The 16,173-nt window shown below is 38.7% G+C and overlaps 1 non-coding gene across 1 annotated transcript; it reads right to left on the minus strand.

The window, feature by feature from the left end:
* Nucleotides 1-643: 643 nt before the first annotated feature.
* LOC133042966 (U6 spliceosomal RNA) lies at nucleotides 644-748 on the minus strand. The gene has a single exon (XR_009689659.1). It is a non-coding gene; the product is annotated as a U6 spliceosomal RNA (small nuclear RNA).
* Nucleotides 749-16,173: the final 15,425 nt, after the last annotated feature.

Genomic DNA, 16,173 nt, shown 5'->3' on the forward strand with positions numbered 1-16,173 from the left:
CCAGGGAAAATGTTATCTTTAGCAATTTTTCTTTAATCATAGTACAAAACACATATAACATTTACCATCTTCACTATTTTAAAGGTACAGTTCAGTAGTGTTAGGTACATTCGCAGTGTTCTAAAACTTCTTCATTTTGCAAAACTGAAGCTCTATACCCAATTCCCTATTCCCTACTATTTCCAGACCCTGACAACCACCACTTTACTTTCTGCTCCTGTGAGTTGAACTACTTTAGATTCCTTGTATAAGTAGAATCATATAGCATTTATCTTTGGGAAACTGGCTTATTTCACTTAGCGTAAAGACCTCAATTTTCATCCATGTTGTAACATGTAACAGGATTTCTATTTTTTTCCAAGCTGAATAATATTTAATTGCATGAATATACCATGCCTTCTTTATCAATTCAGCTGTCCATGGATATTGGGTTGCATCTACCTCTTATGTATTGTGAATAATGCTGCAATGAACTTGAGTATGCAAATAACTCTTGGAGACCCTGTGTTGTATTCTCTTGGCTATACACCCAGAAATGGGATTACTGGATCATATGGTATTTTAATTTTTGAGGAATCTCCATTCTGTTTTCTATAGTGGCTGTATCACTTTTCATTCCTACCAACAGCACACACGAGATTTCAAAAATATGGAAAACCTCATGAATTTGCATGTCATACTTATGCAGGGGGCATGCTGGTCTCCTCTGTATTGTTTCAATTTTAGTATACAGCCTGCTGAAGCAAACACCAAATAAAAAAGTTTTGAGATAATATTCAGAGCTTATTAACAAACCCCAAATAGATGGCAGGCTGAGCCTCCCAGATTTATTTTTAAAAATGCATGGTTGAATAATTAATTTTATTTTAAGAGGAATCAGATCAATGTCAAAGAAAAGTTACTAACAGGGAGTCCTCAAAGCATAGTCCCATACTAGAGCATCAGCCAGGAACTTGCTAGAAATGCAGATTCTTAGCCCCAACCCCCAGAAACTTCCTGAATCAAAAAATTCTGCAAATTGGGTCCAACAATCTGTATTTTAGAAACTTTGTAGAGGCTATTAGTGCATACTGAAGTTGGAAACACTCTCTACATTTTGATTTTATGGATCTTAGAAAGAACATTCTAAGCACTAATACTTTTCCTATAAATGCTTGAAATGCCAATACATTTATTCCTTTTTGTTTTGCTTTGCTTTCTGTTAGTTGTTTGGTTGCCTGGTTGGTGAAACAGCCTTGCTCTAAGCATCAGTCACTTCAGGATAAAAGCAGACTTAGGCAGTATTTCACTCTGTAATTCGTAACTACGGTAACTTCTCAGTCATGATGTAAAATGACCAAGTCTGTAAAATGAGAAGACTAGGTCAAGGTTGGCAGATCTCTGCCTTACATGCCACTTTTTCAAAACCCAAGGCACACATAGCTAATTGATCAAGGCACTCTATACCTCCCATTCAGATAGTCTCAGAATCCTTCTTGACATAGCCCTACCAAAAATTAGTTATATCCTGAAATGAAATCCATTTGCTACCAGATAATCTTAATGAGATTATCTTGATGAGCCCCTTAATGAGGGTGAAAGAGGAAAGTGAAGAAGCTGACTTGAAACTCAGCATTTAAAAAAAACTAAGATCATGTCATCTGGTCTCATCACTTCATGGGAAATAGAAGAGGAAAAAGTGGGAGCAGTGACAGATTTTATTTCCTTGGACTCCAGAATCACTGCAGACAGTGACTGCAGCCATGAAATTAAAAGATGCTTGCTCATTAGAAGATGTCAGATTTGGACCATAAACAAGGCTGAGAGCTGAAGAACTGATGCTTTCGAACTATGGTGCTGGAGAAGACTCTTGAGAGTCCCTTGGAGGAGATCAAACCAGTCAATCCTAAAAGAAATTAACCCTGAATATTCATTGGAAGGACTGATGCTGAAATTTAAGCTCCAATTCTTTGGCCACCTGATGTAAAGAGCCAACTCGTTGGAAAAGACCTGATGCTGGGAAAGATTGAAGGCAGGAGAAGAAGGGGATGACAGAAGATGAGTTGGTTGGATAGCATCACCGACTTGAAGGACATGAATTTGAGCAAACTCCTGGAGACAGTGGATAGTAGAGGAGCCTGGTGTGCTGCAGTCCACAACTTAGTGACTGAACAACAACAAATCATCATTGCCCTGTTTATCTCTGTCCTTAAATAGTATGGGCTCCAAATACTATCAATTCTAGGCTGTCCTCTAGAACTGTTAATATTCTGTGAGCTTAGTTTTCTCATCTATAAGATGTCACTGGTATCATCTACCTCATGGGGTTCTTAGGAAGATAAATGAAATAATGCATTTGAATCAGCTGGATCAGCACTAGACACAAAGTTATTAAAAGCTCATTAAATCTTAGTTCTTTTTTCTCCTTAGTTGTGTCTTTTTTTGATTAATTTATTTATTTTAATTGGAGGATAATTATATTTCAATATTGTGATGGTTTTTGCTATACATCGGCATGAATCAACCATGGGTACACAACTCTTCTTTACATTTTTTCTGACTGCTCAGTTTACCATTGGCTGGCAAGTATAGCTGGCCAAGCTCAGTGTTTCCCTGAGAAGTGTAAGTGCTCCTGGTATTGGCTTGACCATAATGAGAACTGACCGATTTCTTAGCCTTTGCGTCTGTTGCAGTATTATCCTTACCACTCTGCTTACCAAGCCTGCACATTGATTCAAATGAGTAGCCTTTGGGTGAAAAGGGAGCATTCTTACTTCCTATTTAAACTAATTTCACAAAAGCAAAATATAAATAATAATCTTCTCTAGCACAAAAATGGAAAAGGCAATGGCAACCCACTCCAGTACTCTTGCATAGAAACTCCCATGGATGGACGAGCCTGGTAGGCTGCAGTCCATGGGATCGCTAAGAGTCGGACACGACTGAGTGACTTCACTTTCACTTTTCACTTTCATACATTGGAGAAGGAAATGGCAGCCCACTCCAGCATTCTGGCCTGGAGAATCCCAGGGACAGAGGAGCCTGGTAGGCTGCCGTCTATGGGGTTGCACAGAATTGGACACGACTGAAGCAACTTAGCAGCAGCAGCAGCCAGTACAAAAATAAACTCTGCACACATATAACCAATGTTCTAGTGCTGACTTAACTCAGCAGTGGCCACAGGACTGGAAAAGGTCAGTTTTCATTCCAATGCCAAAGAAAGGCAATGCCAAAGAACACTCAAACTACCGCCCAATTGCACTCATCTCACACTCTAGCAAAGAAATGCTCAAAATTCGCTAAGCCAGGCTTCAACAGTCTGTGAATCATGAACTTCCAGATGTTCAAGCTGGATTTAGAAAAGGCAGAGGAACAAGAGATCAAATTGCCAACATCTGCTGGATTGTCGAAAAAGCAAGAGAGTTCCATAAAAACATCCACTTCTGCTTTATTGATTATGCCAAAGCCTTTGACTGTGTGGATCACAACAAACTGGAAAATCCTTAAAAAGGTGGGAATACCAGACCACCTTACCTGCCTCCTGAGAAATCTGTATGTAGGTCAGGAAGCAACAGTTAGAACTGGACATGGAACAACAGACTGGTTCCAAATCAAGAAAGGAGTACATCAAGGTTGTATATTGTCACCCTGCTTATTTAACTTATGTGCAGAGTACATCATGCAAAATGCCAGGCTGGATGAAGCACAAGCTGGAATCAAGATTGCCAGGAGAAATATCAGTAACCTCAGATACACAGATGACACCATCCTTATGGCCAAAAGTGAAGAAGAACTAAAAAGCCTCTTACTTTACCAACAAAGGTCCGTCTAGTCAAGGCTGTGGTTTTTCCAGCAGTCATGTATAGATGTGAGAGTTGGACTATAAAGAAAGCTGAGTGCTTTTGAACTGAGTGCTTTTGAACTGTGGTGTTGGAGAAGACTCTTGAGAGTCCCTTGGACTGCAAGAAGATCCAACCTGTACATCCTAATGGAAATCAGTCCTGAATATTCATTGGAAGGGCTGACGCTGAAGCTGAAACTCCAGTACTTTGGCCACCTGATGCGAGGAACCGACTCATTGGAAAAGACCCTGATGCTGGGAAAGATCGAAGGCGGGAGGAGACGGGGATAACTGAGGATGAGATGATTGGATGGCATCACCAACACAATGTACATGAGTTTGAGTAGGCTCCAGGAGTTGGTGATGGACAGGGAGGCCTGACGTGCTGCAGGCCACGGGGTCTCAAAGTGTCAGACACCACTGAACAACTGAACTGAACTGATGCATGTGCAAAAGCTTTGTTAGCCAATTTGCTGTATCTGATTATATCTGATTTATTCTGCTCAAAAATACTGTGAGATATATATAACTACGCTGTTTCCAATTTACAGATAAGAAAATTGAAGTTCAGAGAAGAAACATAACTAATCATAAGCTTGAAAGAGGAGTCAGCTTCCTTACTTGGAGGGGCCAGTTCAAAATGAAGGTGCAAGGCCTCTTTTGTCAAGTTTATTAAGAATTCCAAGACAAATACTGTAGCACATTAAGCCAAGCTCGGGACCTGAGTGTGAGCTACTGCAAGGGTTGTATGCCCATGAAGCCACCCCTGCTTGTGTCAGAACTCATTCCAAAACCTATATCACCTTTCTGTTTCATCTTATAGGAGGGCCAAGTGACTTTATGAAATCTGAAAGTTAGAATAGGAAACAATGCTTCTGGGTGCAGTATGGAAAATATTTCTTAAAGCAGTCACAAGCAAGCCTCTGTGGCTGTGTTCATATAAGCCAAAGTGTAAAATCTTGGGACTCAAACCAATGTTAGAGATCCCTTTTCAGTAGGTACAACCTAGTGGATAAAAATAAGTGATAGAATCCATTGTTTCACTTTCTTTTCCTCCACTTTATAATAATTCCAAGATCCCCAGCATGATTACCTTAGACCAAATGGGATCTTGGATAAATGGATTCATCCAGCAATTCATTAAGAGATGATGAAAAGGAGGGAGAACCTTGAAAGTAGGAACCATGTAGACCCCACATAGAGGAGCTGTAACAGTGTCACAGTTTAAAGCCCAGAGGGTGCTAAAGTCAAGAGCTTTGAAGAGAAGAAATTGCAGTAGGTATAATGACCTGAAGGAAGTAATAAGAGTGGAAATTCAAGGCAGATGCAGGGCAAATGAACATGAGTTCCCAGGAGAACCTCCTCCCGCATTCCACGTCTGTGAGACCTGCAGGGGACCAGACAAGAAGAAAAGAAAGACAGTACCCTGGGCTTTGCAACTCTGCAGGCCATGGTTGGGGCCCAAGTTGTCATTCTGAATTTCATCCTCCCAGGACTTTAGTGCAACAATTATTTATGAAGCCACAATTATCTTCTGATGCGTCCCTTAAAAATCTAGGTGCTTCTGCCCCCGCAATTCTGAGAATGATAGAAACTGACTGAATCATTAGCACTTGCCCCAGTCCCACAGGTGTCTCTGTCACCCTCTTCACCATATCACTCCATATTTTGTTCTGCTTCGTGACTGGGGGGTGAGCTGTAACTGACAGAAGAATCTAAATTGCCCTCTTATCAAACATAAGTTTAAAGTAGGTCTGCATGACTTCGTTGGTTTAGGGCAAGGGTGAATAAATGGCTGATTTTATCAGATGCAAATTTGCAGAAGTGATGAGAGTCAAAAAATTCTTATTATTCAACACGGGATCTTGCTGCGACATCCAAAACACATCAGGCTTTAACACCTTTTAAAAATCACTTTTCTTCAAGTCTACACACTGCCCGGTCTTACTGTCATCAGACAGACCGAAGCTAGCATCTCAGTTTTACCACTAGCTGTGTGACCTTGGTCTAATTACTCATCTTTTTTGGATCTCAAATTTCTCAATGAAGATAATAATAACTACCATTCAGACTTGATGTAAAAATTAAATGCAAAGTACAAGTGCAAGTGTTTAGTAGAGTCTGTGTTCTAGCATAGTTTATCAAGTAATATTTGCTTAATGAGAAATGATTGCATGAATGGCCAATCAATACATGGAAAAATTGTGGAAAAAATTTTTCCCCTTTTCTTGCACATCCTCATTTCAGACTCAACTGAGATATAAACATGAAACACAAATACTGTATTTATTTTACAGAGAAATTTACAGTTTATAAAATGAGAATTATTTAGTCTTTGTAAAAGTTCTTGAGTGACGGTTTAAGAAGGGTTGCCACTTCCATTTTATAGAAAAAGAAAGGAAGGTTAAGGGCAGTAATTTTAATTTAATTAACAAATCTATATAGTTAAAAGAAGAAAAATAAGGAAGTAAGGAAGGGAGAAGGGGCTCAAGGACAGGTTCCTCTAACTTTAAACTCTTTCCATTTTAGAAAAACACCATCCCATATATCCATGAACGCTGAAGCAACCCATCTGTAATCACTGGACCAAGTGTTAACATAATCAAAATAGACACTTCCTTCCTGGCTAAACCTGATTAATGGCTTAATCTATCTATGGTACCATTTCTGAAAAACACAAAGGAGATTTTTCATATAAGGCTGTCAGAAAAGATTCAGGCTCAGAAGAAGCAATCTTTTAATTACCTTCAGTTGTACTATCTCCAAGATGGCTCTCGTGGAGCAGAGATTAGGACACAGAGTCATTTCACATGTGTCATTCCCAGTGTTCTCACCTGCCAGTCAGAACCTAGAACAATTTCAGATGAAGCCATGGACAGGTTTATGATAAAGGAGAGCTTTGAGATTAGACAACAAAGAGGGGGACTAACTCAGAAATTCCAAGGCACTTGGTTCCCTAAATAGAATGATGTCCTGAAATCCAACAGAAAAATAAAGAGATGGAGGGATGTATTAATGTTTATTAACTATCTATTACATGTTAGGGTAAGCACCAAAGTGAAACCTCTAAATACAGTATCCCATTTAATCTCCCCATATATCTGAAAAGTAGACATTTTTATCCCCACTGTATAAATAAGAATCTGTAGCCCATAGAATTCAGGTAGCATGTCCAAAATTAGTGGCCAAGCTTCAACCTAAGCCCTCACTGGTCTGAATCTAAAACCCTTGTTTTATCATCTGACTAGGAGTTCTCAACTAGCAGTTCACATCTCAGAGCAGGGCTGACGAGAAAGGAAAAATACAGATTTTCATGTTCCATTCTAGAACAATATTCTGACTCAGTGCATCTGTGATGTACTGCCTAATTCTCTGTCCTTAGCAAATGTTCTGGGTAATTACAAGGGACAGCGAGGTTTGAAAAGCCCATACCGTGTTGCATCCTCAAGAGACAAAGATGTTTCTTAGATCAGTGGTACTTAGCACACTCAGCACTTAGCTAGTATCATGAGTATAAATTGCTCCTTGACACCCAAGGTGCATGAATGACCCTATGTCTCTATATTTGCAAATCAAATTGTGTCCTTTCAACCTATCACTATGCCATTGGGGGTAGGCCTCACTAGCTCATGAAAATATAAGAAAACCGGAAGTGCAATCATCCTTCCTGATCTCAGAAGAACTCCTCTCATCTTTTCCTAAGCTACCAAGCAAAGTAGCCCTTCACTCTCAACCCTAGGGCCACTTGTCTTTCTCTACATTTTTTTTCTTTAACAAGGAAATTTAATAATTAACTAGGATGCATAAAATATTTTAGGCCTCAGACAACAGATAGCACTTTTTCTTTTATGGGAATAAGATTAGTCTGAAAATGCATAAAAATGAGATTTCTGTCCCCAAGGATGAACAGCTACGTCTTCAAAGGGACAGGAAACAAAACAGAAGTTTGAGTCTTCCTATTCTGCTACCTTAAATTATCATTAACCCACCTTACAGAGCCATTTACAGACTTCAGCACAAAATAAGATGACATTCAAATCAATGTGTGTGCTTGATCATAACAGATGCCTGATGCTGAGTGAGAAAAATACGGGAAACAAAACAAACTGTGGCCCTTTCCCCACAGAGACTTTATCATCCTGATGTGAAATGGAGTATACATGGAGTGACCCTGAACTTTTACACATTGGAATCCTTTTTTTGTTCAGCTATGACCATATTTGGGCATTCTGAGTCGAGGCTTTACATGCCCTCCCCCCAAAAAATTGAAACATTGATGTTATGGTTATTCTCTATACACTACAAAATAAGGTATAGCAATATACTTTGCAAACTGTAATTTATTATACTGATATACCAGAAATTCTTAAAAATTCTTATAAGTAAGAAAAAAAGTAGACAGCTTTATCACTGCAGTGAGTGTGCGGTGATAAAAGAAGTCACCTCACTTTCGGCTTCATCTTATCTTTTCTACCATAATTTCTTCTTTGCTCCCTGTCATCCTCTTGGGCTTATCTTTATTCACAGGTGACATTGTTTTTATAGAAAAAATCCTAAGTATTGACTTAAAACACTAAAACAGCCAGTTATTTTATCATCAAAGTGAGTCTGTGTACAACAAAATTGCAATTCAGGACACACAATCTATGGCAAACCACGGGCAAGTCGGGAATACAAAGGAGAGGGCAGTTCTGTTATAGAGGAGAAGGGAAAGTTGGAAGGGGTGTGGACAGAGTCTGTTGGAGAAAACGGGAATTTGCACTGAGGTGGCTTTTCATTGGCTGAGCTATAACATCTCTTCTCAGCTAGCTTGTTGCCAGGCAAGAAGAAATTCTTCCTTCCTCATGCTGGATAGTAAAGTAGTAACCTTCTGGAACGCTTCTTTTTCAACTTATACAGATTTCGTGAATTGGCCTAAAGTTCGTTAAGCATTCCACCCCCAAGCCGTAGCAGAAATAGTTATATTATAAAAATAAAATCTCTAATGCTGGCTCACACACACTGCACTCCTAACAGGCATCCTCCACTTTGCCTGTGTTACCTCATTCAGTCCTCACAATAATGCTATAAGTCAAAATAACACACTTGTTCTCAAGATTGAGCAAAATTGTACTTCCAAGAGGCTAGACAGTTTGCCCAAAATCATACAGGTGAGCTGGAACCTGGGCATATCGGTGCAGAAAACCACAGTGCCTTTTTCACTGTGCAGCTACAGACATCTACCAGTCGTCAGTTCAGTAGCCCAGTTGTGTCCGACTCTTTGCGACCCCATGAATCGCAGCACGCCAGGCCTCCCTGTCCATCAAAAACTCCCGTTATTATTATATCTGTTTTTCAAATACTCTATGGTTCTTATCATGTGCTTGCCACAATTCAAAATGCTTTACAAATATCAATTGATGTAATACTCATAACCACTTAGGTAGGTGTTATTAATAACCCCATTTTAAAAATAAAAGAGATGACTTCATTTTCAGAGTCTCTGACTCATTTTCTAAAAACAATTTCTAAGACTCCCTGACAGCTCTAGCAGCTACTGATTCAATAACAGACAAGATACCTCCAAGGTCAGACTCACCAGCCCCCTTTTTGAGGCAAGGCCATCTTGAAGACTGGGCAAAATCCTTTGAGGTGATGTCTATAAAATTCTGTCCAAGACAATAAAGCAAAAACAAATCAAATTTAGTTTTTCTTAGAAAAAAATATGACAAAGAGATGACATTAGCTGACAGTTGTGCAGGTTTCTATTTTTTTTTTTTTTTTTTTTAGGTTTTTTTTTTTTTTTTTTTTAGGTTTCTATTTTAATATGTATTCATTTGAAAGGGTGCTTGAAAATATAATTAAGTGAGAGGAACTAAGAAGCTTTAGTCAAAAGTACTCAGTCTGGTTTTCACTTAACAAATAAGTGGAAAAGAAAAAGGAGGGAAGGAGTGAGGGAAAGAGAAAGAAAAAGAGAGAGAAAGAAGGGAAGGAAAAAAAAGAGAGGGAGGGAAGGAGGGAAAAAGTAGAAAAAATAAAGAAAGGAATAAAACAATATCCTTCCCAGAAGCTAAAAAAGATGAAATAAGCAAAGTATCAAGAAATGTAATATCATAGACTTAGGGTCAGCTAAGATCAAGTCTTCCTTCCATCTCAAGAACTCTATATGACCACTGACAAGTTACTTAACCTCTTCAAGTATCAGTTTCTTTACCTAAAAAAGAAAAAAAAAATACCTTAAAAATATCTTTTTGTGTGATTAAATGAAACAATGTATGTGAAGAGTCTAATACTATGAGAAGTGACTGTATCTACTGTATCTGTAAGGTTTAAGGACATTGAAAAACACAGATTAAAAACCTTACTTTGAACCATCACCAAAAAAGTAATATTTTGGATGCCTGTTCTCAGAACTAGATGGAATCAGATGATCTCTAGAATCATTACTGCACTGAAGGAAATACTGACAATTCCCATCTAACCCACCCGAACCATTTCATATTTCTTAAAACAACGAGCAGAGTAAAAGATAGTCAAAATAAGTACATTGTAGTATTTTAAGCATTGTCAATATATAAAAATAATAATCAGTAAGTCTTGAGAATTTCTTGGGTAACATTGCCCTCCAAATAAAATATCAACATCACAGTCTATAAATTACATACTTTTCCCATTTATAAGGCATGGCCTGTCTCCTAAATGCCATAGACTTCCACAGGGAGGAAATCTGTAACTAGCCTATTTATTCAAGAACAGTCTTCTCACTTACCTCCTTCAGTTAACATCTCTTTTTTATCAAACAGACTTCACTACTTAAGATTCTGCCTTCAAATTCCAGCTCTTTTAGTTACTAACTTCGGGCACATTAAATAATCTTTCTTGTCTTCGTTGTTCTCATTTAAAACATGGAATTAAGACTTGTCTTTATTGGGAACTGAATGTCAAAATGCCCATCAAAGTGTCTCCACACACATTCATTACTCAATATGTGGCAGGTACTGACTTGTTTATTCATGCTATTATTTATTGTTATCTCTGAGCTGTGTTCCTTATTAATGCTCTCAAACAACTTCATTCTGAACTCATAATGTCTCCATGCCCAAAATACTATATCTAAAATCCTGCCCTTCTGAGATAGTTTATGATAACTAATCTAGATGACTTCTGATCAGGTCTTTCAACTAGAGCTCCTGAGGAAACTCTGTTCAGTCAGATCTTGATATCCACAGGTTCTGCATCTGCAGATTCAACCAACCACATCTTAAACATAGTACATGATCTGTGGTTGGCTGAATCTGCAGAACCCATGAAATAGGTGGTGGACTAAGGAACTTAAACATCAGGGGTTTTGGTATGAATGCAGGGGTGGGGCATGGGGATTAGAGTGTCCCAGAACCTATCCCGGGCAGAGGATACTGAGGGGTGACAGTATTTGGAAATTTGTTCAGAAGAAAAGATCCTGTCTTGAATTTAAGCAAGGTTGTTGCTCAGTCACTAAGTTGTGTCTGACTCTGCATTACAGCCCACCAGGCTTCCCTGTCTTTTACTACCTCCCAGAGCTTGCTCAAACTCATGTCCATCGAGTCGGTGATGCCATCCAACCATCTCATCCTCTGTCATCACCTCCTCCTGCCTTCAATCTTTCCCAGCATCAGGGTCTTTTCCAATGAGATAAGACCTTTGGCTCTTCGCATCAGGTGGCCAAAGTATTGGAGTTTCAACTTCAGCATCAATCCTTCCAATGAATACTCAAGGTTGATTTCCTTTAGGATTGACTGGTTTGATCTCCTTACTGTCCAAGGGATTCTTGAGAGTCTTCTTCAGCACCACAGTTTGAAAGCATAAATTCTTCAGCTTTCAGCCTTCTTTATGATGCAACTCTCATATCCATACATGACTACTGGAATAACCATAGCTTTGACTCCACGGACCTTTGTCAGCAAAGTGATGTCTGCTTTTTAATATGTTGTCTAGGTTTATCATAGCTTTTCTTCCAAGGAGCAAACATCTTTTAATTTCATGGCTTCAGTCACTGTCCTTGGTGATGTTGGAGCACAAGAAAATAAAATCTGTCACTTTTTCCTCATCTATTTGCCATGAAGTGATGGGACCAGGATGACATGATCTTAGTTTTCTGAATGTTGAGTTTTTATGCCAGCCTTTTCACTCTCCTCTTCACCTTCATCAAGAGGCTCTTTAAGTCTTCTTTGCTTTATGCCATTAGGGTAGTATCATCTGCATATCTGAGGTTGTTGATATTTCTCCCAGAAATCTTGATTCCATCTTGTGATTCATCCAACCTGGCATTTCACATGATGTGCTCTGCATAAAAGTTAGATAAGCAAGATGACAATATACAGTCTTGATGTACTCCTTTCCCAATTTTGAGCCAGTCCATTGTTTCATGTCCAGTTCTAACTGTTGCTTCTTGACCTCCGTACAAACAAGATTAGAAGCTAGAAATAAATGTACTCTCACTAACCTTGAAAAGGGAGACATGACTGTTCAACTCATTGGTTAATAACCAGGAAGAAAGTGCCAGTGATTAAGATGACTGATTTGCAGCTTACTGTATTGCTCAGGTTAATTAGGATGAAGGATGGCTACAAGAAGGAATAAGGAAACTAAGACATTATTAAATGGTGCAGAAAGGAGTACTAAGGTCACTCACAGTGTCAAGAATAACATGACATGAGCATTCTGGATTTTAAAGAACTTATAATTCTGTTCATGCATTCTAATGGCATCCTTGAGATAATTAAAATGTCTCTGAAACTAGTGAGTGAGGTGTCAAAGCAGATAACTCAATAGAGATGTCAGCTTTCTGTGTAACAGCTGTCAAAACAGTGACTAAGATTTAAGACTAGCAATGATTTTCTTTTTCCCTGGCCAATTGATGAAATGACAGTGACTTCTCACTAGTGTATGCTTAATAAAGTATAGACTTTGGAAAATAGGGAGGGGCAGGGCTGGGCTGTTTGAAGGACAGTATCCCAGTAAATTCTACCCTGAACTGCTGCAAAAACCTAGTTTTTAACCTCCTCTTCTTATGACAGAAACAACTTTCAAAAATGCTAAAGTAATTCATGTTCTTCCATGATTAGAACTCTTCAGAAAGGTCACCTTTCATGGGATGGATGATCTTTTGTGACCTATCTTTCAATCATTGGATGTGCAGTTTTTCATGAACCTTGCAGACAAGGTTAATTGACCTCCTTGTCTTGTCCTTTCATCCATATCTGTCCTGTGTGTTTCTCCAGGATATTCTTAAAATTTTTGTGTCCTCATTCAAGGTACCATTAGGCTCACTCCTAAATATTAAGCCATGTATGATGATGTAGGAGTTAAGAGCATGGGCGTTGGAATCAGATCACATGAATATGAAAACCAGTCAGCCAGTTACTAGCAGTGGGACTTCTGTCTAAAGAATTAGCATTCATTCCTGAAGTTCTTAGTCAGCAAATCAGATATAGTATCTCACTTCTAGATTGTAATGAGCATTCAATTGGCTAATACATATAAAGATTATAGTAAAATAGATGTTATGATTTCAGGCTTAGTAAATACTTTGATCATATAGTCAGGTCGTTGTGGTGATTCTAGGAAAGAACATGAGGGTGCCATGAAGACCCAAATCTGAAGCCCAGCTCCTCTGCTAAACCAGCTGTTTACCAATTAACAACATCCTTAGCATCATTGCACCATTTCATTTATACACATTCATCACATTCAGATGAAAATATCTGAAATACTAAGTTTGGGAAGATAATTAGATGAAAACCACAATGAGATATCACTTCTTACTTGTTAAAATACAGTTATCAAAACAAAAGATAAGTGCTGGTCAGGATGTGGAAAAAAGAGAACTTTCATACATTGTTGGTGGGAAAGTAATTTGCTGAAGTCACTAGAAAATGATATGGAGTTTCCCCAACAAACCAAACTATTATATGAAACAGCAACTTCACTTTCTCTTTTTTTAATTCGATTTTATTTTATATTGGAGTATAGTTGTTTTTTTTTTTTGGTTTTTTTTTTTATTTATTTTTATTATTATTATTTTTTTTTCCAGTGGGTTTTGTCATACATTGATATGAATCAGCCATGGATTTACATGTATTCCCAATCCCGATCCCCCCTCCCACCTCCCTCTCCACCCGATTCCTCTGGGTCTTCCCAGTGCACCAGGCCGGAGCACTTGTCTCATGCATCCCACCTGGGCTGGTGATCTGTTTCACCATAGATAGTATACATGCTGTTCTTTTGAAATATCCCACCCTCACATTCTCCCACAGAGTTCAAAAGTCTGTTCTGTATTTCTGTGTCTCTTTTTCTGTTTTGCATATAGGGTTATTGTTATCACCTTTCTAAATTCCATATATATGTGTTAGTATGCTGTAATGTTCTTTATCTTTCTGGCTTACTTCACTCTGTATAATGGGCTCCAGCTTCATCCATCTCATTAGGACTGGTTCAAATGAATTCTTTTTCATGGCTGAGTAATATTCCATGGTGTATATGTACCACAGCTTCCTTATCCATTCATCTGCTGATGGGCATCTAGGTTGCTTCCATGTCCTGGCTATTATAAACAGTGCTGCGATGAACATTGGGGTGCACGTGTCTCTTTCAGATCTGGTTTCCTCAGTGTGTATGCCCAGAAGTGGGATTGCTGGGTCATATGGCAGTTCTATTTCCAGTTTTTTAAGAAATCTCCACACTGTTTTCCATAGCGGCTGTACTAGTTTGCATTCCCACCAACAGTCTAAGAGGGTTCCCTTTTCTCCACACCCTCTCTTTAACAAGTGGTGCTGGGAAAACTGGTCAACCACTTGTAAAAGAATGAAACTAGAACACTTTCTAATACCATACACAAAAATAAACTCAAAATGGATTAAAGATCTAAATGTAAGACCAGAAACTATAAAACTCCTAGAGGAGAACATAGGCAAAACACTCTCCGACATAAATCACAGCAAGATCCTCTATGACCCACCTCCCAGAATATTGGAAATAAAAGCAAAACTAAACAAATGGGACCTAATGAAACTTAAAAGCTTTTGCACTACAAAGGAAACTATAAGTAAGGTGAAAAGACAGCCCTCAGATTGGGAGAAAATAATAGCAAATGAAGAAACAGACAAAGGATTAATCTCAAAAATATACAAGCAACTCCTGCAGCTCAATTCCAGAAAAATAAATGACCCAATCAAAAAATGGGGCAAAGAACTAAACAGACATTTCTCCAAAGAAGACATACAGATGGCTAACAAACACATGAAAAGATGCTCAACATCACTCATTATTGGAGTATAGTTGTTTTACAGCAACCTCACTTTTGAGTGTATATACAAAGGAATTGAAATCAGGATCTTAAAGAGTTACCTTCATACCCATGTTTACTGCAGCAGTATTCATAAAAGCCAAGTCATGGAAGCAACCTGAACGTCCATCAGTGGATGAAAAGCTAAGAAAAATGCATGCATACATACAATGTAGTATTGTTGAGCCTTTAAAAAGGAACAAAAGGCTACCACTTCTGACAACATGAATGTAGCCTGAGGACTTCATGCCAAATGAAATAAAACTGACACGGAAGAACAAATACTATGTGACCCCACTAATATGAGGAATCTAAAATATTTAAACGCACAGAAGCAGAGTAGAATGGTAGTTAGCAGGGTGTGGGGGAGGGAGGAACAGAGATGTGTTGGTCAAAGGATACAAAATTTCATTTGTTCAAGATGAATGAGTTCTAGAGACCATTGTGCAGCTTAGTGCCTATCATGAACAATTCTGCATCATATACTTAAAATTTTGTGAAGAAAGCAGATCTTATGTTAAAAGGAAAAGGTTTTTAGCTCAGAACCTGACCCTGCAATGGACAAAGCCCATGAGTAAATTGTTCTTGTTGTTATTCTTCAGTCAGTCAGTCATGCCCAACTCTGCCACCCCATGGACTGCAGCATGCCAGCCTTCCTTGTCCTTCACTATCTCCCAGAGTTTGCTTAAACTCATGTCCACTGAGTCATTGAAGTCATCCAACCGTCTCATTCTCTGTTGCCTCCTTCTTCTCCTGCCTTCAATTCAATTTTTCCCAGCATCAGGGTCTTTTCCAATGAGTCAGTTCTTTGCATCAGGTGGCCAAAATATTGGAGCTTTAGCTTCAGCATCAGCCTTTCCAATGAATATTCAGGGTTGATTTCACTTAGGATTGATCTCCTTGCAGTCCAAGGGACTGTCAAGAGTCTTCTCCAGCACCACAATTCAAAAGCATCAATTCTTTGGTGCTCAGCCTTCTTTATGGTCCAAGACTCACATTTGTACATGACTACTGGAATAACTGGAATAGCTTTGGCCACCTGATGCGAAGA

The sequence above is a fragment of the Dama dama genome, chromosome 21 (assembly GCF_033118175.1).
Source record: "Dama dama isolate Ldn47 chromosome 21, ASM3311817v1, whole genome shotgun sequence".
Lineage (NCBI taxonomy): Eukaryota > Metazoa > Chordata > Mammalia > Artiodactyla > Cervidae > Dama > Dama dama.